Source organism: Taudactylus pleione, unplaced genomic scaffold (genome assembly GCF_031769625.1).
Source record: "Taudactylus pleione unplaced genomic scaffold, aTauple2 ptg000061l, whole genome shotgun sequence".
Lineage (NCBI taxonomy): Eukaryota > Metazoa > Chordata > Amphibia > Anura > Myobatrachidae > Taudactylus > Taudactylus pleione.
Genome location: NW_028284463.1, coordinates 8,238,201 through 8,265,239, shown reverse-complemented (window position 1 = coordinate 8,265,239; position 27,039 = coordinate 8,238,201).

Below are 27,039 nucleotides of genomic sequence, written 5' to 3'. Positions count from 1 at the left end.
TATGGTACAGGGAATGGGTAGTATACAAGTATATGGTCAAATGAACGTAGAAAAAATGGGGGGGATAAAATCATAAACAGTTCCTTTAAATATAGGAAAAAATGTAAATAATATATATTGCAGAAAGAATTAATGTACTGGGGGGGTTGCACTCTGGAGAGACGGCATCCCATGCCCTCCGGTCTGACAACTTACCCTTCTTCTTGCTGTCAATGTTAATCCTTATGTGAAAGGTTCTTTCAGGTACACAGTCTCTTCACTTCTGTTGGAGTGTGTGCTAAGTTACACACTCTCTATAGGTCCCGTTGATTCACCAGACGCAGCGAGACCACTGGGACCATGATCCCAGTTGATCACATGGTCACTGGCTATCGATCTCTATGGCTGGCTGCTCTACCCACCGGGTGGTGGGGAGACTAGGTCCGTACAGAGGCAGTTATGGTGTGTGCAGTGTGCACACTGCCTGGATACTCTGGTAGGTCTTTCACTTCCTGAATTTGAGTGAATCCTTGTGAGATATTGCAGAATCTCAGGGAACAGTTATTCTTTTTAGTGCTAACTCCGGTAAGTGTTCCTATGTCAGCATGTGTTCCAGAGATGGATTGAATGTTGTCCAATGCATTGCAGCCTTTGGACCTTCCTCAGGGACATGTCATGGCATTGTGACTTCTCAATTGATTTTTTGTAGTATGTACTAGATCCATTAAAACTACCTAACTATTACCCTTGTGTGCCTAGTATTAATATTAGATCTACATTCACATATTGGTTGTCACATTAGGCACCTACAGAATTACGCAAACTAACTATATATATATTATCATAGTGAGAAGATTGCCCATACTGGCAGAAAAAGCAGTCTTATAGAGATTTCTCATACAAATGAATTGTACTTTCTTTTTTGTCATGAGGCAAGTCAATTTCCAAAGTTCCCAGCAGTTTGTTTCTGTTCTTTCCTCTGTTCTAATTGTCACTCCATGAAATCACTCCAAATAAGCAGGTAGATGACTCAAAGGAAAAATGGAAAAAAAAATGAAAAAAGTGCAATATTGCCAGGAAAATAGCTAAAAAGTATTAGTACATTACACTCACATAAAGAATATATAAAAAATCATATCACCACAACACATGGTTACAGGGGTCCATCTTCCCTCTCATTCTTACTGATCACCCAGATGGTATTATGACCAGGTTCCACAGAATCCTCTAACACTGGGAGCGGGCACCCCAAACAGCTATCTTATGCTTAATGCATTTTGGATACAATCCTTCAACAGAAACATGGAAATCCTATTTATACCCCTGCTATGTTGAAGATACCTCCCCCAAGTGGAGCTCTGATTTCCCACTTTTTGCGGGTTTCTCCATGACTAGAAGAGCTGAGAGTTCCTCAACAACTGGAAGTGCCTGGAGTCAGGACACAATGGAAATGATGTGTTTTATCCGCAACCAGAAATAACTAAGGCTGGACAGGGTGGTCGCCCTGTGTTACATCCTGCACTCCACCAACCCAGAAAACAGAAGTCCTTATGGCTTTGAGCTTAAAAAACCTGAACTGGATTGTTGATATGCATTCCACCTTGTGTTCTGTCATCCTCAACCAGGCAGTGGGAGGTTATTATAGCCATATGTTACATTCCACACTTCTACACTTCTACTCTATAGCAGTAATAAAGCATCTCATAAAAATTGTTCATATGAAATAGTCCATATTCCATAAAAAATAAAAACACATAGAACCAATTAAAATGCAATTTAAAAATAGGAGGCCCATTTAGAAATGAGCCTTTTTTAATATTGTACATGTGCTTGGCAAGTCTGTTCTTTAAACTCCTACTTATTTTCCCAATGTAGACTAAGCCACATTTATATATTAAGCCATAGATCATGTTCTTAGAGTTAGAAGTAATGAAATCCTTGATATCATACTTGGTTTCATTCACTTCAAAATCTTTTATTTTGCTTGTACCCTTAACTGTTTGGCACATAGTGCATAACCCGCATCTATGAATACCCCAACTTCTTTTGCTAATTCTGTTACAGGGTGCCACAGCACTTCTTACTCATTTATTATTTAATGAAGCAGCTTTTCTATAGATAAAAGATGGTTTTTCAAGTAAGTATTTCCCAATTATAGGGTCATTCCTTAAAATTTTCCAGTGATTTCAAAATATTTACTTAATATCTTTGTATTGAGAATTAAATTACTTATAAAAGACTTTCAAAATTTATATATTTTTTACCATTCATTTTTTCTTGTAATATACTCATTCTTTTTACTTTATTTGCTTTTTCTTACAATTATCTTTAACTCTAAGAAACTGAGTGAATGGAATTCCTTCCAGTCAATTAATATGATGTTTTTTCAATGTAACTATTTGAAGTGGTATTCTTTCTAAAAGTTTTTGAATATAGTTTATTATTCATAACATATAAGGATAAATCCAGATAATGTATTTATGATTGGCTTATTGAAAAAGTTATTTTGATGTTAAGGTCATTTTGATTCAAAGAATTACAAAATAAGTTAAGATCATAAGTTGATCCACTCCAATTGTTTCCTTTACTAAGTGTTGTAAATATGAATCAATCACAGTAGATAAATTTGATGTTATAATACTTTTTCCTGAGATTATAGGTCTGCCTGGAGGGTGCAGGGTGTCCTTATGGATTTTTGGCAAAACATATATTGTAGGTACTGTTGGATATTTAATGTTTAAAAAAATCATTCTGATTTTTTAAGCACTCCATTATTTAATGCTTCCTCTGTGAGTGCTTGTAAATATTTCATGACTCTACAAGTGGGGTTAGTTCTTATATGTGTTACCACTTGTAAGTTGTTTATTAATTTCTGCCACATACATTGGACCACCTCTCCACCCTTGTCTGCAGGCTTAATTATCAAATCAGTATTATCTTTTAGAGATTTTAATGCTGCAAATTAATTTTTTGTTAAATTACATCTACATTATTCTTTTGTATTTTTTCCATCTCTTCATTAACTATTTTACCAATGCAGTCAATAAAACTGTATTTTTGATGACTTGGTTAGAATGTAGAATTAGGTTTAAAAGATGAGGTGGAGAGACCTCCATTCTAATTTTTTTTATCCAAACCCTCTTTATTAATGAAGAACCTTTTTACTGTTCATTTGCATGTAAATTTCTCTAAATCAATAAAAAAATTCAAAAGGGTCCATTCTATTAGTAGGAGCAAATTTAAGGCCCTTCTTTAGGACCTTTGCTTTGTCTGTTTATAATAATCTCTTGCTTACATTAAAAATCTTTTTTTTTGCTCTTTTTCTTTATCTCCATTATCAAACAGAATATTCTTATTTGAATTTTTTCTCTTTTTACCTCTTCTATTATGTCTTTTAGTTTTTTTATTATGTTTCCTTTTCTTATGTTCTAAAATCTTCTCATTGTCTTTGATCCCCAGTCTAAAAAAGGATAATGAACCTCTTCATCTCTTTCTAATACTGTATTGGTTTTGACCTACAGGTATTATAAGATCCCTCAAAAGTGTTTTATATCTCCATTCTCTTTTGTTATCATTCCTCCATCCTTTGTTTCTAAAATTGGATGGGGATCTTGCCTAAAATTTCTTTAGAATTTTGGGGGATGTTCATTCCTTCCCCAATCTCTTAAGGTTCTCTCATAATTGGGAGGTCTCTACCCCACTTTTCTATACTGGGGTACTGGTTTTTTTACTGAATATAATTGTTCTCTTTTCCCCAAAAAACAATATTTTCACCCTCTCTCTTTTTATTTTCTTCAAACTCCTCTCCATTTTACCAAATTTTCTATCCCTTCTATACATTTTTTGTTTCTTTTCATTTATTTCACTGGTTTCCTTATTAAAATTTCTTACAATTTTTATTTCTGCCTCCTTAAAATTTTCTAAATCCCTAAAGGGTTCAACTAAAGTCTGAAGATTATTGATTTCTTCATTAAAGGACTGTAATTGTGACCTACCCTGTTTTTAAATTAATTAAATTAATTTATATGAGCAGTGTTATAAAATAATATTCCATTCTTTTTTAAAAGAATCATTCTCTGTGTTGAAAGACAGAGGTTTTTGGATCTTTAAGACATTCGAGACCATATCGTCTGCTTGGTATCTCTCTAATGGGATTACTTTCCACCACATATGGTTTTCTTTCAACACTGCTTTTTTTAATTTATGTAACACTGTTGTCAGATCCTCATCACATAGACTCACATCATTATCAAACATATTCTCTAGCAGCTCCCTCCTATTCTCTCTAAAAGAAAACAGTGCAGCGATATAAATTCAAATGAAGCAATATACATTCTATACAAAAAAGAATAATCACACACTGTACACCTCACTGATAAATGCTACCTAACATTCAACAAATTGAGACTATAACTGCACAAAAGACAATTATACACAGTGAAAAGATTGTCCCATACTGGTGCAAAAAGCAGTCTTATAGAGATTTGTCATACAAATTATTTGTACTTTCCTTTTTGTAAACCTAAGTCTACATTCTACCCGAGTCATCAAAAAGGCAGTTTTATTGACTATTTTGGTAAATAGTTAATGAAAAGACAGAAACAATACTTAAAAAGAAGAACAAATCTAGATGTAACTTAACTAAAAGGGAATTTGCAGCATTGAAATCTCTAAAAGCTTATACTGATTTGATAATTAAGCCTACAGACAAGGGTGGAGGGGTGGTCCTAATGGATAAAGAAATGTATATGGCAGATATTAATAAACAACTTACAAGTGGGAACACATATAATAAACTGAAAAGTAACCCCACATGTAGAGACATGAAAGATTTACAAGCACACAAAGAAGAAGCATTAAATAAGGGAGTGCTTAAAAAATCAGAATATGATTTTATAAACATTAAATATCCATCTGTATCTACAATATATGTTTTTCCAAAAATCCATAAGGACCCCCTCCACCCTCCAGACAGACCTATAATCTCTGAAAAAATAGTATAACATCAAATGTATCCACTGTAATTGATTTATATTTGCAACCCTTAGTAGAGGAAACAAAAGCATATTTAAAATATGCAAGGGATGTAATGAACAAAATAGAAATAATATAATGGAAAGAGAATAATACATTTTGTAAGCAGTGATGTAGCAACTCATTATACAATAATTGAAGCTGAGAAAGACCTACAGGCAGAATCTTATTTTTTAGGAAAATAGATCAGATCTATCTAAGAAACAAAAGATTTTATTCTGATAAGTACTACATTTATTTTAACTAATATATATATTTTAAAGGGGTCTATTTTTTACAATAAGTCAGAACTGTAATGGGCACCAGGTTTGTCCCCAGTTATGCTAATTTTATTTATAGCCTATTGGGAAAATCGAGAATTTTGGAAAGAAGGCCAACTGGGGGCAGGCCTGGCATCATTGCAACATTATATAGACAACAATCTTTATTTGGAGTGGATCAACTGATGATCTTAACTTATTTTGCAATTATTTGAATCAAAATGACTTTAACATCAAAATAACCTTTTGCAATAAGCCAATCAGAAATAAATTTTCTGGATTTATCCTTATATGTTAAGAATAATAAACTATATGCATAACTTTTATGAAGAGTACCAGTTCAAATAGTTACATTGAAAAAAAAGTCAACATCATAGTAATTGGCTGGATGGAAATCCCTTCAGTCAGTTTCTTAGAGTTAAACATAATTGTACAGAAGAGGTAGTATGTAATGAACAAATGGAAGAAATGTGTGATTGGTTCTTAGCAGAAGACTATGAAATGAATAAGGTATAAATAGCCCAAGACAAAAGCTAATAAAATAGAAAGATAAAGAATATTACTAGAAAATATGAATGGTAAAAAAATATTCATTTTGAATGGTCTTTTATAAGTAATTTTAATTCTCAATACAAAGATATTGCATTAATTTTTTTAAATTATTGCAAAATTTTAAGGAATGACCCTATAATTGGGAAACACTTACCTGAAAAAAAAAATTTTCTATAGAAAAACTCATTCATTAAAGAATAAATGAGTAGAAAGTGCTGTGGAGCCCATTAAAAGAATTAGTAATAGAAGTTGGGGTTTTCATAAATGCAGGTTATGCACTATGTACCGAACAGATAAGGGTACAAGCAAAATAAAAGATTTTGAAGTGAATGAAGCCAAGTATGATATCAAGGATTTCATAACTTGTTACTCTAAGAATGTGATCTGTGGTTTAAAATGCAAATGTGGCTTAGTTTACATTGGGAAAACAAGTAGGAGTTTAAAGACCCGACTTGCCGAGCACATGTACAAAATTAAAAAGGGCTTGGAAACCCACACTGTTTCAGCACTTTTTAAAAATAAACATAACTCTGATCTGAGTGAATTACAGTAAAAGCTTTTTAGGGAATTGAAATGATCCACCCATCCTAGCAGAGCAAATATTTGGAGGTGAAGTTAGCCAAAACAGAGGTGTGGTGGATTCATAAGTTAAAATCTTTAGTACACAAATGTTTAAAATGGAGAATTTTGAGATAAAATAGTTTTTATGATATTTTTAATTGATATATGTTTAATTGATATATATTTTAGATACATTTTGGCTGAATTTAAGAACCCTCTTAATAAGTTTTTAGTGATGTGTATATATTTATTATGATATTGTATATGGTTCTTATATACATTTATATATATGCCTCCTATTTTTAAATTGCATTTTAATTGGTACAATGTGTTTTTTATTTTTCATGGAATATGGACTTTTTCATATGGACAATATAGAGAATGTGCTTTATTGCTGCTATGGAACCCTTCAAGTGTGGAATGCAGGATATGGCTATAATAATCTCCCACTGCCTGGTTTGAAGATGATGGCACTCAAGGTGGAATGCATATTGTCAATCCAGTGGCAGTTTTACATCTTACAGCCATAAGGACTTCTATTTTCTGGTCTATGGGTTGGTGGAGTGCAGGATGGAACACAGGGTGACAACCCTGTTCCAGCATTAGTTATATCTGGTCATGGAGAAACCCATGTCCTTTCCGTTGTTTCTGGAGTCCAGTCACTTCCGGTCATGGAGAAACCTGAGAAAAGCAGGAAATCAGAGCTCCACTTGGTGTGAGGAATCTTCAACATAGCAGGGGTATGAATAGGGTTTCCATGTGATATACCTCCATGCTTCTGACAAAGGATCATATCCAAAATGCATTAAGCATAAGATGACTGTATTGATTCCTGTTTGTTGTGCCTGCTCTCCATATATCCAGCTCCCGGAGATTGAGGATTCTGTGGAACCTGGTCCCAAGTCCATCTGGGTGATCAGTAAGAACAGAAGGGAAGGTCGACCCCTATAACCACGTGTTGTGGTGATATGATTTTTTATTAATTCTTTATGTGAGTGTGGTGTACTCAAAAATTGTATCCATTTTCTTGGCAATATTGCACTATTTTTTCTGTTTATTTTTAATTTTCTCTTTGGGTCATCTACCTGCTTATTCGGAGAGATTTAAATAAGTGACATTTAGAACAGATTAACAAGAGGAAAAAAGAAACAAAACAGCAGAGACCTTTGGAAATTGACTTGGCTCATTACAAAAAAGAAAGTACAATTCATTTGTATGACACATATCTATAAGATTGCTTTTTGCACCAGTATTGGACAATTTTTTCACTGTGTAGAAAAGCCATAATATAGTAAATAATGACAGTGGTGAAGTGGGATGTTCAAGTGGAGAAGGCTTTTTTCTTCCATCCTTAGATTTTATCTGTAAGATGTCCCTGATAATTTTTATATAGGAACACATACTGAACATGACTGGGAAAAACACAAATATCAAAACTTCCATATACAGTAGATTACATTAAACGTCTCTTTGCTGCCAGCACAGGCAGAGGTATAGCTACCATGGGTGCAGGAATTGCAGTTTTTTTGGGGCCTACAGCACCTCCAGGGCCCACCTCCCCCTGCATCCAGTTCACCTCAGAGGCCAGGGCCCAGGCCAACCATTACTGTATGTTTACTATGCAGGCACGTAAAGCACCAGCAGAGGGAGCCTTTATTTTCTATTTACCTATGATTAATATTATGATGACCATCTAGGAAGCTTGCATTGTGGTCAGCGGCAGCTGCAGAAAATGGAGCCAGAGCCATATTATGGGTGCACCTGGAATCCAGAGAAGAATTGACAGCATGTCCCCCCTTTTCAAGTCAGACATCAAAGCTGTACTGCAAACAAGGCAGTGGACACCATGCTTCAGAGATGTCCTATCATTTGCTAGCTGCTGCTAGTACTTTCAGCACCATGTCCATGGACAGAAGCCAGAGACGAGTGACACCTGTCTGTGGCTCTCACAGTAAGAGTAGGAGCACAGGATTGGAAACCCAACAGGATGGTTGTGTTGCTAAGGATCACATGAGAGAGGTAGGAAAGTGATTTGTGTGAGGGGGGAGATCTGTTAATGGGGATAAGTGTGTGATGGAGGAGATCTGTTGGGGAGAGAGCTTTGTGACAGGGAGATCTGTTGGGGAGGGAGCTATGAGGGGGGAGATCTGTTAGTGGGGAGAGCTGTGTGATGGAGGAGATCTGTTAGGAACAGAACTGTGTGAAAGGCTCATAGTTAGACTTATGGGGCCTATGGGAATTTTGCCATGGCACCCCTATAGGTCTAGCTAAACCCCTGAGAAAAGGAAGTGTTAATCAGTGCTTTTTCTTTACAGAATAACTAGTGTATGTGATGTGACTGACAGAAGGACATGTGTGACACTGGGATTGTAATCACAGTTGAATTTAAGAATCCAGCTATCCAAGTGCCACTTGCTAATATGATGCAATCTTGTAAGACAGATGCCCTGATTCAGAGCCAGACACTCTGACAGAGCGCTCGCTCTGAATCAGGGCCGGCCTTCTTTTTTTTTAGAATGGCCTCCTGGCTGCTTGCATAGCTGTGGGTGACCATCCACAGCTATAGTGAGCGGCCAGGAAGATGGTCGCAATGGTCAATACCATCGTGACCATTGAACTTGTGATGAGACAATTGTGGTAAGGTCTCGTTGACGCAATCCCCACTCATGATGTCAGTGGGGCCACCCCCAAACAGAGGCATTCACATGTGAACACCTCCATTTTGGCTGCCACTCCCCTGGTATGCCCACCAAAGTGGGCAAGCTCTCATTCAACATCAACAGCTCACCCCCTTTGTTGTGAGACCTGGAGCGACGGAGTGCCCATCACTATTTGGGTCTCGTGCATGCGCACGATGGAGCCGGGTCTGTCGTGCGCATGCGCACTGGCCCACCATCAACCCAGTTGTGAGCGCACAGTGCTTGCGACCGGGTCTGAATCAGGCCCAGAGTTATAGTGTAAATGATCACATATAGCAACATATCAGTTATATGCCATAATGAATATTAGAATGTCCTCTGTAGAAACAACCAAAAATATATTTACATTTAGGTGAACCACTTTATGAATGAAACTGTATTATCTCCAGATAATAAAATGTACAGCAGTTTAGGGATGGTATTGGTTGTATAACATATATCTACTAAGGCCAGGTTACAGAGCAATAAGGTAATACTGTAATACCAGGTGGTTGTGTAATAAATATATATACTGTACATATATATATATATATATATTGTGGCAGTGTCACCGGAGGTGGCACTGGTGAGCAGCAGATCCTGTGTGGGGCAAGGGAGATCCACCCACACAGCACTCAGACTAGAAAAGCATTGTGGGAGGATGCCTAAGGGCTGCCTTGTGGAGAGAGCTCAGGTGTGGGCTGATGAGGCAGACCAGTCAGAGAGCCCAGTGAAGCTGAGTGAGCCATTGGGAGGCCAGGAGGCCTGTGTCTGAACCTTGCAGGAGGCAAGGTGGGACCACGAACTCTCAGACTGTGACAATAAAGAAGTGAAGCTGCAGGCTGAGGAAACCAGGGCCTCTGTATACCTGGAGGATACAGGGAAGGCACAGAGACTGTGTTTGTAAAGCTGAGGAAGCTATACCAGGCCAGGAGACCAGGTCCAGTCCTGCAGGTGGCAGGAAGGACCACAATCTCAGAGACTGTGTTCACAGACTAGCTGCTCCCTTATAGAGAGGGTTGAAGAAGTGAGCTAGTGCCCTAAACAAGGGCTAGGTTTGTTTGTTATTTTCTGTTTCCTGATTTCATATGTTGGAAGCAAAGTATCACCTGAAAGCTATGTGTGGACCCTCATTAAGCACCTAAACACTGCACCCATTCACCCTCTGCCGAGCTAATTAACCCCAAGACATCACAATATATATATATATATATATATATATATATATATATAGATACAGTATATATATATATATATATATATATATTATAATAGAAGAATTGATGAGCTCTCCAAACATGTATAGCAAAAAACACACTGATAGTTAACAATGTAAAGTAATTTGTGGCAGGAAGCAGCATCAACTGGAATTCTATAAAATAAGTCTGGTTCTTCATGTCATGTTTTGCAATAAAAACTTATTAGCAATATATTAATGATCACTGTGCCAGGGACATATTTAGAGTGTGTTAAAATGAAATGGTAGGCCTATTAAGGCCTACAATTTTATAAACTAGACACGCGTACTGCATAAAAGGGTTTATGTATCAAGCAGTGAAATTATGGAGAACTGGACCAATAGAGAAGTTGCCCATAGCAACCAATCAGCTTTAAAAAAGTAGCATTTATCATGTATAGTCTATAAAATAATAGGTAGGAGCTGATTGGCTGCTTTGGGTACCATCCCCATAGGTCCAGTTTCCCATGCTTTCACTGCTTCAAACATAAACCCCTGCATGAGGTACCACTTTTTTATTTGACACAAGATGGGTTAGGTTTGGGCTTCAGTGGTAAATTTATATTATATTTTTTAAATGTTTTACTTATTGTCTGTGATTACCAAGCAATAACTAGGCATCATGGGTGAATTAGTCCTCAAATTGTATTTCTATATGCCACATCCTCATGTACCTCATCCTCTATTACTATAACAGATGGAAATACATGTTTGATAAAGACAAAGCATAAACATAATGAATACTTGAGGAAATGTAAATAAAAGTAACATTGAATAACATACATGACGCCACTTGAACTGTGCTGCCCTCGGAATGGGTGCAGTCTGCCTACATGGGACTATACAGCTCAGTACTGTGTAAATAATATGTCAAAAGAGAATAGCAGGACACTGAATCCAAGCTACTGAAGCTGATACAGAGATGAATATATTGACCAGTTATGGAGTGTGTATTCACACTTTGCTTACTTACTTACATTTTTTTTAAAAATGGACCCCATTATGATTCCCAAACACCTGCAGCCTGTCAGGCTGCAGCTAACCACACACTCTGACCGGAGCTGCATCCCCATCACAACACATGCACATGGCAGCTCCAGTGCATGCTCACAAAGCAAACCATCAGTAATTTGTGACCTACAGTAATAGCTACTGAAACCAGGAATAAACCAGGCCCTGTGTATGTTTTGCATTTAACTTTGTGCCAGGCCCACTGTGTCTGAAATAGATTTATTATTGATTTATACATGTACCTTATTGGCCAGGTCATCAAAACTACCCCATGACTGTGCTCCAGGTTTGCAGTTTTCAGATATTCTCTGCCTGTTTGCTGTTTGGATCCTGTCTCACTGCAATGAAGTTTCCCTTTCTACTACCCTGTTAACACTTCTGTGAAGGACTTTCTAAAACAAGTCTTCCTCAGGATTTCTTTAACAATTGTACAGTTGACCGAATGCAACAAGTCTAGGATAAGTCACAGCTATTGCCTACCAAATATTCTCTATTTATTGTTTATGGTTCACACATATGTGAACTGGAGAACTTCTATATATAATATATATGCAGGTCCAGAACTCCCAGCAACCATAAATCCAAAACTCCAGATGCTCTCACATTCTAGTAAAACATGCATCCACAGCAGGTGTGGCACTCGTAACAGTAGAAAACTCCTTTACACAGTTAGAGCATATCGTTTCAGTGCCTATTTAATGTGTGCTATAATCATAATAACAAGTAAATCCAACTTGCTGACTTTATAAAGATATCACCCACAGTGGAAAAAATGCAGGCAGACATGGGACTGCACCCCCGGCTTGCCATGCTATACGCTGACATCATCAGTGCAGGAAAAGCCTGCCACATCAGACAACAATGTCATGTGACCCCATATCAGGCAAAAAAAACAAATGCAAGCAAGTACAATATCAATATAATAATATAAACAAAAATTAAATAAACTAAAAGAGCTATGTTAATAATATAATGCAATGAGTGGTCAGAATCAGGCAAAAGTTAGCATTACACATTACCATAGATGCAAAATAATTGGGACCTATAATATTACAAATCATTTTATCATAAACTATTGGTGTTCCCTTCATTATTGTACTCTTAAAAAGTAAAAAAAAAATAATAAGAAAGCTGACTGGCTTGAACAAAATACTACCTAGATTCATTATATATATTGGAAGCAAAATCATTCAGACCTATAATGTCACACTTACTTAAACAATGGGATTCACTTCACAGACAAAGAAAATTCAGGTCATCAGGGAACTGACTGTCCTAAATTAACCATTACCTAGTTATTATAAACATGTATGACCAAGTTAGTCATTAATTCCCTTGGAAACAATAGTGTCCAGTCTAACTATCCATTTTGATTCACACTGGAGAAGAACTCTAGATCTATCTCCACCACATCTCAGGGCTAGGGATATGGTCAATCATTCTATATTTAATAGTGGCAATGTGCTGCTTCACAAAAGTGCTTGGCCACTTATTTGAAGGGCATTGCAGATGGCTGACCAGTGTGCAGCCATCCTTTCTTTGAAGGTTTGTTTGGTCTTACTTATATAACTAAGCCAACATTGGCATATGATTTGACACACAACAAATCTACTATTGTACGTCAAGTGATGACATATGTAATATTTTTAAAGAGGTTTAAGATGATGGCTATCCCTGGCGAGAAGCATGTTTTTATCTGTCTCCTTTGTGAAAAAATATGTTCTATTTCCTGTACCTTTTCTGCATATTCTAACATCCAAAAATTTTACCTCTGTGTCACTGATACAGTATGTGAACTTAATAGGACCATAAAGCCTATTGTAAGACTCAATAAGACTGACAAATGATTCTCCTTTCCCTTGCCAAACAACCAAAAGGTTGTCGAAATAATGTGTGTAAAAGAATACATGATTCAACACCTCAATATCTGAAAAGAACAAATCATGCTCATTTTCCAACATGAAGATGTTTGCAAGCAATGAGACCAAACTAAACCCCATCGCACATCCATTTAATTGCAGGTAAATTTTGTCATCAAAAAGAAAAAATATTTTTGTAAGTGTTAAATGCAAAAGTTCAATAATGAGCATAAAATCTGGTCCTGTATATCAAGGATTGTCTTGTAGAAGTTTTTTACTGCAGACAAACCTTGTTCATGGGGAATCACAGTGTATAAGTTACAAACATCTGTTGTACACAGCCAACATTGTTCTGGTAGATGAGGAAGGTCATGTATTTTCTTTAGAAGGCTCATAGTATCAAGCAGGAAGCATGTGTGGTTTTGAATTCATGACTGTAAAAGGGTATCCAGTCAAAGTGTAAATAAAGGCATAACTGGAAATGTTGGTAGCAATGCTTCTTTTAGTTTCTCTCTAATCACTACAGAATCAACAGCAAGTTATAGTATTTCCAAAATAAGCGACTCATTCTGTGATAATTCTTTCAAGGCCAGATATTCCATCTTAGACATATTAGGGAGTATATTGGAAGGTTGTGTCTGCGAGTTCAAGACCTTTTTGTCAAGTACATTGATGTCAGTTTTAATAGAGGCATTTGAGGACATTGAATGAGAATTTAGGTTGTAGCTTCTTTAATTGTGGAGGTATAGGCTCTTAATTTGAAAGTAAATGGGGTGTAGTTTTATAAAAGTATTCTTTTAGCTTCAGCTGTCTTTGAAGCTGGAGTAGTTTTGTTTGCCACTGCATAGGATCAAACAAGGCCATAGGTACAAATGAAAACCCTTTCCGAAGTACTTGTTTTTCTGCTTCAGACAACTCATAAAAGGACAAATTTAAAAATATTTCTTGTGTGGCAGGGGGGGCCTTCTGGGCAACTGACATTTTTGGTCTCGTTGGTTACCCCGAAAGGGTGCCTTTGAGGGGATATTACTTTCTGGGATTCAGTTCTCTCATTCTCACTATTAGAAGATATTTATTAATTCAATGAATCTGTCTCATATTTTCAACATCGGTATCTTAGACTCTTTTGGTACATTATCAACTGACCAATGGTACACCATGTGGTTCTCATAGTCGAGTTCAACCTTCTTTAGTTTTTCTTGTTTGAATTTGCCTTTAAACACTTGTGCTTGATTTTTCAATTTATCATTCCAATTTACAGAACTGTAATTTTCCAAACTACTCATATGTGTTGTTTCATATGTGTTAGTCTTTTCTTTAATTTTTGCAAGCTCTTTACTGGATTGTACAATAACTAATAACATAATATCAAAAGAACATTTGTTAAGAATAGCAATCCAGTACTTGCAAAAATTAGGATCATGTTTGCTTATAGTTGGACAGTTGCGAACACAGAATCCACGGGACAGTTTTTTTATCTTATTATAATCACTAAGCACACCTCTGTTGTAAAAATAAACTATATTTTTTTCTTGAGTCACAATAAGTCCCTATATAGATCCTCTACTGGAGTGGATTCTAATTGATAGCATAACTGTTCTTTAAACAAAATTTACTCTGCCTCTGACTCCGAGAAGCTCAAAACATCACCAATCTGAAAAATGAGGTGTTGGTAGCCACTTTCAGATAATCACAGATATCTAACATAATAGAACATGTCATATACAGTAAATTCAAGATAATGAACAGTATTAGCAACATATGGCACAATGTATCTAATGACTATTAGTCTAATGTCTTAAAATAATGTACAATGTCACCCGATTGCTTGGAGAGTACAATAAAATGAAGTGCAGACATGTAATTCAGAATAGATATAAAGTGCCTGTGCAAATATCTAGCAGATTAAATAAAGCAATCCTGTAACCAGAGAGAATAAAAGTTGATGAATCCTCATGGTAAAGTGCATGTGCAATCCTTTAGCAAAATATATTACAATGCAATGTTTTGGACGTTAGAATTTGCAGATAAGCTACAGGAATTAGAACATCTGTTTTCTCAAAGAAGACAGATAGAAGCATCCTAAACCTCTTAAAATGGGCCTCCCTTAATCCCAACTTTTACGGGTTAGATGTATTAAAAATGACATACCTGATGCCTCAAAACAAAAGGAGAGCATGACACAGATATTTGTCCAGAGAGGATATGATCTTGTACTTAGAATGGACCAAGCAAAAAGTCTTTAATTTAGATAGAAGTTACCGTCTCACTAAATCCCATAAGGACAATAAATATAAGTACTTACCATGGGTCAATAGGTTTAACTACAATAGTTCCAAATTAATGTCATACTATCAAAGAGGAAAAAATTCTCAGGGATTACTTAGTAAAAACTGGTATTAGTGATATAAATAATAGCCCTTTGAAATAATTCCTCTGTGAGAGAAACAGATGTTTTAAATGTCCATGCATCACCTGCCAATTTTTTATACCCGTTGATATGTTTTATTATCCGAGATCAGGCAAAAAATATTACATTCGTCATCACTTGACGTGCAATAGAAGATTTGTCATTTATCAAATAATATGTCCATGTGGGCTCAGTTAAATAAGTAAGATCGAACATACCTTCAAAAAAAGGATGGCTGCACACTGGTCAGTCATCTGCAATGCCCTTCAAATAGGTGGACAGGCACATTTGTGAAGCAGCGCATATACCAGCCACTATTAAATATACAATGATTGACCATATCCCATCCCTGAGATGTGGTGGGGATAGAACTACAGTTCTTCTCCAGTGCGAATCCAAGTGGATAGTTAGACTGGACATTATTGTTTCCAAAGAATTGAATAACCAACTTGGTCTTACATGTTTTTATAACTAGGTAACGGTTAGTTTAGGCCAGTGAGTTCCCTGATGACCTGAATTTTCTTTGTCTGTGAAGTGAATCCCATCTTTTAAGTAGGTGTGACATTATAGGTCAGAACAATTTTGCTTCCAATATATATATATAATTTATCTAGGCAGTGTTTTGTTCAAGCCAGTCCGCTTTCTGATTATTAAATTTTTTTGACTTGCCTATTAATTTAAGAGTACAATAATAAAGGGAACACCAATAGTTTATGATAAAATGATTTTTAATATTATAGGTCCCAATTATTTTGCATCTATGGTAATGTGCAATGCTAACTTTTGCCTGCTTCTGACCACACATTGCATTGTATTATTAACATATCTATTTTTGTGTATTTTTTGTTTATTTTATTATACTGATATTGTCCTTGCTTGTTTTTGTTTTTTTAGCCTGTATATACAGTCGTGCATTTATATTAAGGCTGACTCAAGAAAAGAGAATTCCTGAGTGGGGGCATGGGATTTAAGGGGCTACACCTCTAAAGCTATTTGAGGTACTGAGCTGAAACTTAGCATGTTTGGGTAGAACTGTTGCAAAAATTTAAAAAATTAAGATTTGGGAGTAATCTAAAATTCCATCTGTCAGTAATCTAATTTTGGGGGTCAGCAGCTCCCCAGAGATCCCCGATCTGGAATGTCTAGCGGTTAGGGATAAGGCTTAGGCTGTTGGACTCAGTGAAAGGGTTCCCCTGGTTATGGCATTACTCACCCATGAGCAATAGCATGGTGCTGGTTATGGACAATACAGGGGACCCCTACTTTTTTGTCCCCTATATTTCCAAAACCAGGACAGGCTCAGCTGAGACCAGTGCTGGTTGTACTAAATACAAGGGACCCCTAAGTATTTTTTCCCCTGTATTTTGACAACCAGCACTGGCTCTGAAAAGCCTAGTGCTGGTTGTGCTAAGTACATGGGATCCCTATGCTTTTTGTCCCCTGTATTTTCTCAACCAGGACCGGCAGTGAAAAGCCCAGGGCTGTTTGTTCTTTGGAGGGGTGGTGACGTGTCATTTTTATAAATATTACACATATTCACATATACACAGCAGTGAGGATGTGGGGTTAACCAAGTGACACAGTTTGGGAGAAAAGAATGACATGGGTGGAGGGTATAGTGGTATAGACATGGGAACATAGAGCAGCACAGATGGTTAAAGACAGATTGGTATGGATGAGGAAATACAGACTAGCACAGTGGAATAACACACATCAGTTAGGATTGGTGTGGATGGGGGGAAGAAAGAGTGGTGTAGGTGGGGGGAAGTCCATGGTTGGGGGGGACAGAGTAGTGCAGACAGAGGAAAAAGAGTGGCAAAAATGAGGGGTAGACAGAGTGGCGTGGCTGGGGGGAAGGTAATGGTACAGATGGAAGGAAACAGAGTGGCATGGGTGCTGGAAGACAAGGTGGCACAGATGGGGAAAGACAGATTTGTGCAGATTAGGGAATAAAGAACTAGCACAGTTAAGAGACCACACAGCAGTAGGGGTTGGGGAAGATATAGTGGCATGGATGTGAAGATACTGTACATGCATAGGCAGCATATGATGTTTTAGTAATTAGGGAGCTGAATGTGTATTCAGTAGGAGATTGATGTAAAGAGTGAGAAGGATGTTGGAACCCAGTGGGATTGTTTAGGTGACCAAATAGGAAAATTGTGCGCACTGAGTGGGATGTGTGTGCCACATAACTGCTCAGATCTTAGTTGCATAGATTGCATGCGTGTATTCCAATGAGCACACAATTCTGTGAATTAGCAGCTCCACCATTTTGTGAGTGACTGCAATCTCACTCTGCGAGAGTTCTCAATCTGCAGTTAACCACAGGGTGTGATTGCATACCATATCTGTTTTTTGCAAGTAACACCCCCATTAAGGTGTCAGCCTTAATGATTGGAATTTCATTGCTTTTTTGATTTTTAGTGGCAGAAATTCAGTAGGTTTTGTGAAATTTCAGATCATGTCTAAGAAGCCTTAAAGGGACTTGTGAAACCATAAGGTTTTTTTGTCTATGGAATTTTATATATTTATATATATATATATATATATATATTAATATATATACATATATATCAAAATATATATTTTATATAAATATATATATATATAAATATATATCTATTTCAATATATATATATATATATATATATATATATATATATAGATGTCTCTCTCTCAAAACATCATATTATATTTTTGCTTTTACATATATAAAAGCAAAAATAGAATGGCACTTCCACAAAATATCAAACACTGTCCCAGGTGCCCTCCATAGCATGCTACTTCATTAGTGCTCACATATACATACAGATCGGCAGCACTCCAGTCTTAAAAGATTTGCGGGTACTGGATTAATGCATCAATGTTTTGATGCTTTTATTGCATCTTCATCAGGATCCTGATGACGATGCATTAAAGGCATCGAAATGTTGATGCATTAATCCTGTGCATGTGTATCTTTTAAGACTGGAGTGCCGCCGACCTGTATATATATATATATATATTTATATGTTATACTGTGTGTATATATATATATATATATACAATACTTTTTGTTTTTACAAATTTCTTTTATTTAATTACCAATGATGTTAGAAAACTCTCAAAATTTTTGTTTTGCTATTTCTTTCCTACAACAACAGCGAGCACATCATCAAAGGCATTTGAGGTGAGATGCACTGGCCACCCCCTCTCCCCTAAACTCTGACAGACAAAGGCACAATTTTTTACAACTTAATTTTTTTTTATATTACATTTTTTTCCCCTGTGAGCATTGGGCTGATTCAGCAATGCGTATGGAAGATCCGGATAGTTTTGAGACTTTGGCAGAACACAGAGGAAGATGATCTTTCAGACACACAATAATTTCTGGAAGGACTTGTAAGAGACTTGCAAAATTAACATCTGTCCTTTGAAACAATTGCAGATGTGGATGGTAATCCTGTTGCTGTTGCCTCACCAAATTGTTCTTTTCCTTCTCCTCCTCACACATCACCTCCACATGGGTCTGTCAGAACTGAAGAAGACTCAACTGTCAAGATACCAGCACCACATATTAGTAAGAGGAAAAACAAGGTCCTTCTAGAAGAGGCAATATCCAGATTTTATAGTGGGACCAAAGTTCGGCTTAAAGATCATGGGGCATGTGAATTGAAATTGCCAGAAAGTAAATTTTGTGAAATCCAGCTTTCATACCCTTACTTATCTTTGAAAACTATAAGAATTACCAAAAAACTACAAAATGATAAAACTAATAATTTGTTAAAAATCAGATGATTATAATTTTAGGATGTATGTACTGTATATTATAATTGTGTAATATGCATATTGCTTTGGATGTAAACAATAGATGTGTGTACAATGTTTTTAAGTGCCATAGAAATCATAAAAAATTGTCAACCCATTATTTGTTTTTATATATTTTCTTTAGATGGAGTGACCTTCACAGCAAACTTAGTAGAAAACTGAAGTACCAGATCAAGCACAATAAAGGGCCACGTGGTCCTCTCCCTCAGATATTGGAATTGACCTCAAAAGATTTGAAAATTGTGAGGACCTTATAACAGGGGTTGTTGGCAGATGCCCAATTACAACATCCAGTGGTGCCTTCTACTAATGCCCCACATGATGTTTCTGGTATTTGTGTATATTTAAATTATATCTATTTATCTATATTTTACAGTAAAAATTGTAAACATGTTTCTTTCTTTCTTTCATTCTTTTTTAGGAGACAACCACCATCAAATGACGACCACCCTTGTTGAAGTAATCAATGGGCTTAGGGTAGCAGTGGAGAGACAGACTGCAGCCATTGAGTCAAGTGGAGAGATCTTCAGTTCTAAGGGAAATTCACCAAGATCTGAGGGAGATAAAAGAAGACTTTCTGGCCAAAGTGTAAGCTGCCAAGAGGTGGACTTATGTCCTGCCCACCCAGCAACCAGTTCAGAGTAGGATACATGTCAGTCCACCTGGTTCAGTCAGGTCTGAAGTCTGCTGCAAAGTGTCATTGTACAGAATTAACTTTTTGGCATTTTAAATCCAGATAATTCCATGATATATTTGCACTGGCATCACAAGGAGGGTGGAGGGGTGCGGGCCACACCGGGTGACACCATCCGAGGGGGTGACACCAAAATAGCAGAGCTGCTTTGCTATTTTGGTGTCACCCCCTTGAATGGTGTCACTGAGCAGCCACACTGCAGTGAGAGGCTGTTGGCTGTTCAGCAACTGCTGCTCTGAGCTGGGCTAATTCAGTGGAGAAGCACAGCAGCTACTGGGCAGCCTCTTGCCTCTCTCCTGGCCATTGAGTGCTGAGGATTAGGGGGTGACATGCGGTCACATCCTCTACAGTGTAATCCATGAGTGGGCATGGCTTAGTGGGGCAAAGCCACACCCCTTCCACCCACGGGCACGCCTCTGGCGTGTGAGAACAAGCACCCCAGACCGACTACTGCACCAGGTGCAAATAAGGTAAGTGACACCACTGTCTATTTGTACATTGGCCTATTATGAAATCTGGACATTGCCTGTTTGATGTGCCTCCCTCTCACTAATACTTGCCACTGGTATGTGCCGATCATATGTTGGTTCTGTTGAAGCTCTGGCAGGCACATTTGAAGGTGATTATTGTGTTGGAGGAAATGGAGTAGAAACATTTGGTGCAGAAGAAGCATCAGCACCATTACACATCTGCAAGTGTGTTACCTTTACAAATTCTTCTAGAAATTATTGTATGTCAAAATGCACAATGTTTATGTTGTATATTCTATTTTTTTAAATTAATCTTATTTTTTTTAAAGGACAAACAATGTAATAAAACATAAATAAGATTAGTCTATTTATCCAAGAATGTTCCAAACAGTTGATTTGGCCACACCTAATGTTTTTGCTATCTCTCTGATGGGTTTGTTTTGATTTTTCAGCCTAATGATGGCTTGCGTCACTGATAGTGACAGCTCTTTGGATCTCATATTGAGAGTCGACAGCAACTGATTCCAAATGCAAATGTCACACCTAGAATCAACTCCAGACCTTTTACCTGCTTAATTGATAATGAAATAATGAGGGAATAGCCCACACCTGTCCATGAAATAGCTTTTGAGTTGATAGTCCCATTACTTTTGACCCCTTAAAAAGTGGGAGGCACATATAGAAACCATTGTAATTCCTACACCGTTCACCTGATTTGGATGTAATTACCCTCAAATTAAATCTGAAAGTCTGCAGTTAAAGCACATCTTGTTTGTTTCATTTCAAAGCCATTGTGGTGGTGAATAGAGGCCAAAATATGAAATTTCTGTCAATGTCCCAATTTCTGTCAATTTATGCACCTGACTGTGTATCATGCAGCCACATTTTGGGCTGAAAATCCCTGTCACAAAGTGTAGTAAGGGCCCTTTTTAGTCAGTCATGCACAAAGCAAAGCTGCAACCACAACACAAGCTGTCCATAGTGGATATTGTTTCAATTTTCGAGGGACAGTCCAGATTCGTTCACTGAAAGGGGTCGGTGCTCCATCCAAAAGTAGGCTTTTCTGTACAGATAACAGTGGCATTTCAATTGCTGTAGACTGATCTAATAATAATCAAACTAATACGGGAGACCTGAGGGGATAGCAAATAAGAGAGACTTTGCTGTGAAAGACAAATTGGTGAGGAGATCCAAGAATCTTTCTATATACCTGCACATACAATCCTAAGGGTACGCATATATATGTAGGTCTTTGAGAAAAAATCCTGCAGTTCAATACTACTACACTATAAGGCGCTGTTGTTCTCACTTTTGTTTTTCATATATATATATATATATGTATATATATATATATGTATATATATATTCATGCACAGACAGTTGTCATCATCACAACTGGCTGGACTCAATTTGTGGTGGGCAATTTAAAAGACTACATAGAAACTGTACCGACATGGATATAACAAGCAAGCAAAGGAGATGAAAGATGCTTTCTTGGCCTGTGGCTATAAAGAGGAAAAAATCTCTAAGGTTCTAACATGTACAACTAGAGTATAATTACTTATACCTAAACTGAAACAAACAACAAAAGTGGAGTATCAATGGGCGATTATCTCTAAATACAATTCCCAACATAAGGAGGTAGAACACATCTTTAGGAGACAATCCTACAGAGAGATCATATCTTGGGACCAGTGATTCCTCCTAGACCCACATATATCTTAAAACAAAATTGGAAATAAGTATACACTTAGGTCCAATACAAAATAAGGGTTAAATTAATTCTGTAGGTTTCTATAGATGTGGACTCTGTTTAAGGTGCAGAAACATCAGAAGGATAATAAGTTTGAAAAAAGTAGAAATCGATGGGATAAAATATAGAATTAATTAATGCATGCAGCTGTGGTAAGTTTTATATAGGCAGAACCACCAGAAACCTTAAAATGAGAATTGGTGAGCATTTATGCAACATCTGGAAAAGCCTTGAATCTCACTCACTGTCAGCCCACTTTAAAAATGTCCATATAGTAATGGTTCCACTGATAAAATAAAGGGTTTTTATGGGATTAAGGCCCTGATTCAGACCCACTCACGAGCGGCTGTCCACTCGCAAGTGGGTCGATGTTCTGCACTGAGCATGCGCACGACGGAGGGAGCTCCGTCGTGCACATGTGCGAGACGTGACGAGCGAAGGACTTTCCTTCGCTCGTTGTGTCTGATCAAAGGGGGCGTGCTGTCGATGTTGATTGACAGCACGCCCCCTTTGGTGGGCATGCCTCCATGACGGGGGCGTTCCTAAGGGAACGCCTCCCATCAGAAGCCGGCCCACAGACATCACTAGTGATGTCAGTGGGAGTGATTTTGGCTCTGATAGAGCCAAAATCACTCTGGGCCTTGCGGTTGAAAACCTCAGCCGCAGGCTCCGGCTCGCAGTTTTGATGGTCGCGATGGTCACGACCATCGCGGCCATCAAACTGCACGCTCGTATAGGCTGTGGGTGGTGACCCACAGCTATACGAGCGTCCAGGAGGATGCTCCATAGTTATGGAGGCCGGCCCTCATTCAGAGCGTGCGCTCTGCTCAGAGCGTACGGCTCTGAATGAGGGCCTAAGTTAGTAAGGAACACTGACAGATGTAAGAATGACAACACCAAACTAGCAAAGGAGGAAATTAAATACATATTTAATTATAAAACTCTAGCACCATCCGGGGTGAACCAGGAATTTGAGATAAAATTGTTCCTGTCATTTTAAGATATTTATTGCTGAGTTTATACATTTTTAGAGAGGTTTCTGTGTTTTTTAACCCTTTTTTAATTTTATCTCCATAATTTTCCAACCCTGTTTTTTATGATTTCTTTTATATTTAATACTCAGATCTATTTATTGCTCATATTTATTTCCCTAAATGGGTTCTTTATTTTATTCTATATCTGGAATATATTTATATCTATTACGATACCTAATATAAGGGAACTATTCTTTGTGTTTATATATATATATATATATATATATATATATAATGTATATGATATATTGTTTCCTGTTATTAGTCTCTGATATACACTATTTACGCTCTTTCACTTGTTTGCTGGTTCCCATGACAACCATAATATGTGAACTTTACATGAGACTTCTGTTACCACGGAAACCGGAAATCCCACAGAAAAACTACAAATATGACTGCCGTCTGCGCAGGATCTTACATCATGTCCAGATGAATTGAGTGCTGGAACAGGAACAGTGTGGAGCACCACTTGGTTTGAAGACAGGTGCGTTCCACAGCCGAATAGAGACTAGCACTGGGATACATAGAAACAAGCCACTTCCGAGCATCAGACCAAAAGTACCCAATTCAGTGGAGATTCAGCAGCAAGAGAGATGGATTATGTATCGAGACTGTGATCTTAGGAAGGAATCTATATACATGGTATATCTATACATATGTAAAGGTTTTTTAATGCAGGTGGAATGTATGCATTTTAGTTAGATTAATTAACCCCATTAAGAGGTGTTATAAATATGAACTATAGGAGATGGTGTCCCATACCTTGACAAAGATTTGTGTCATCAAATCGAAATGTGTCAGTGAGGGGACTGACCTACTGGACACGGTGCTGGTCACTGTGGATTGTTTATCTCTGGTTGTGGAGATCCAGACTCTGCACACCATCTTTTCCAGTTATACATTTTGTTACTATCCTTTTGTCCAAACTGTGTCAGCCTGATCCATGTTGCCTGTTTTTATTTTATGTTTGTGTTGTGGAAATAAACCTATTTATAAGGTTATCATTGCTTCCTTTATGCTTTACTGAACCAAAATTTTTGGCAATTTGTTGTGACCTAAGGAGAAGAAGGGAGAAAGGGATACCTCCCAAAGGAACTTTTGATATACTGAACATGGGACAAAATTTGCTGACAGTGAGTAGGGTATGCCCTTATCTATATACTTGTATGTTCAGAAACTATAGTGCAGGAAGATTTGAACATTATGAAAGAAACCTTTATGGGCCAGGCTTCACTTATATTTGAGTGGGGTACACCAATTTTTCCCAGTCATTAATAGAAATCATTGTCAAATTTATTTGTGCAATTTTATTAACCTCATATATACACATTGTGTATAATAGAGCTTTTTGCTGTATATTGTCTTTTTCTATGCTATGACTCCATGAGGATTACAAACATTGGTGAAAAATCTGGTCTGGAATACACATCATGAAAATGTAAGTATTTGTTTATTGGCTTTACATATCTTGTTTTACCCTACTAGCCCTATCCCACATTCAGAACACCTTTTTTTGTATTGCATCAGCCCTATGTAGGTACAGAATGTCCAGAACATGGGCTCCAGTGCCAGTAAAAGTGCATCTTTAGTCACAGTTGCTTGCGGTGACATGACCATGACATTTGCCTCTGGTTAGCCACCTTTCCATTACCTCCTAGGAAAGTCCACCAAAATAGCCTCTCTTTGCATCTGAATCTGAATTCTCTGCATCTGAATTCATTCTGCGACTCATGGATGTTTGTATCTGAAATCACCACCACATGTTCCTCTGAATCAGGCCCTGAATGTGGTGAAAAAAGGACAATTCAGAGTCAAGGATGACATCTTGGCAGTGAGCTTGCGGAGTAGGGTTGACTCGGGGGCGTATCTATAATCGGTGCAAGGTGTGCAGGGTACAAGGGCCTCTGGGTACAGGGGAGCCCAAGCTGTACACCCTGCACCCATAATTTTAATATTTACCTTTTCAAAGTACCACATCAGCTGCATCAGCACTGTACAACTTGCCAGGAAAATGGCTCCCATGGCCATTTTCTTGGTGCTTTGTGCATGCACAGTAGGGAAATTACCTGGGAAAATGGCTGCCATGCAATTTCCCCGGGGACCTGTGCATGCAATGTACACTCTGAGCACAGACTAGTTCCCAGAGTCTACTGCTGTGCTCAGTGTGCTGCCGGCCACTGAGGAGAGAGGAGGGGTCCTAGATGGGGAGTGCACAAGGGCCAAATCATCTCTTAAAATGCCCCTGGATGACTGTAGTTAAATGAACAGTTATATAGATATCAGGTAGGTAACTATTGGCCAGGGAAAATATTATTAATTCTGTTTTGGAAAGATTACATTTTATGGTGAGGTGACATCCAAGTGTCAGTAAGACATTCAATAACCTGGGCCACAGATGGTGGGAAATCTGGACAGTCCACTATTAAATAATTCAGAGAGGAAACACAGCCAACTGCTGCATATCTTTAATAAATGTCAGTTTTTCAAAGCTTTCTCTTACCACCAGTTCTTGCCACAGTATTTAAAAGGACAATAATATTAGATGCTAAGCCAGGCATCTTTTGCCATTTTATATTTTTGCCCTTTTGAATACTATGGCCAGAACCATCAACAAGTGGCATCTTTGAAAAGCCAACACTTAGTAAATACACCCAAAGAAGTAAATTTACCGTTACCATTCATTAATTGTCAGTAACAAGATAATGGGAATGAAAGATATCTGTCAGGTGCTGAAAAGCCACCAAATAACACTGGCCACAAACCAATGTTATCGATTAAAAAGGCAATTGTGAAGGTGAATCAAAAATGCACTAAAATTCCTTCTTAATGCCGAACAAAAACAAAAGAAAAACATTTAGCAATGCAAGGGTTAATAAAAGCACATTTATAGGCTCCTGTCATTTATTTCATATCCATAAAAAAATCACCCAGTTTAATTTGCATTTATATTGTGCTATTTACTGTAAGTATTTTTTTTAATTCTCCCTTAATGTTTAGTAATTAATTTTACCCCCAGCATCCTCATTAGAGCCTCTTTCACATCTTTATTCCGTAGACTGTAGATTAGGGGATTTATCATGGGTGTAACAACTGAATACAGTGCTGTAAGGACCGGCCCTAGGACATTAGAGTATTCTGATGGTGGCATCACATACACAGACACAGCCGTCATATAGTAAATAATGACAATGGTGAGGTGGGATGAGCAGGTGGAGAAGGCTTTTTTTCTGCCATCCTTAGATTTTATCTGTAAAATGACCCTGATAATCTTCATATAAGATGTCACACTGAACATGACTGGGAAAACTCCAAATACTAATCCTTCCAAACAGATGACAATATAAAACTCATCACTGCCAGCACAGGAGATGTTAATCAGAGCTTTAGGATCACAGAAGAACTGGTGGATGGTCTGTGACTGACAGAAGGACATGTGTGAGGCTGGAATTGTAATCACAAACGAATTTAAGCATCCTGATATCCACGCACCAGATGACATTAAGAGACAGTGTTTCCTACTTAGGATATAGTGATAGTGTAAAGGATCACATATAGCAACATATCGGTCATAAGCCATAATGAATATTAGAAAATCCTCTGTAAAAACAACCAAAAGATAAAAGTACATCTGAGTGAAGCACTGTATGAAGGACATTGTATTAGCTCCAGATAATTGCATGTGTAACAGTTTAGGGACAGT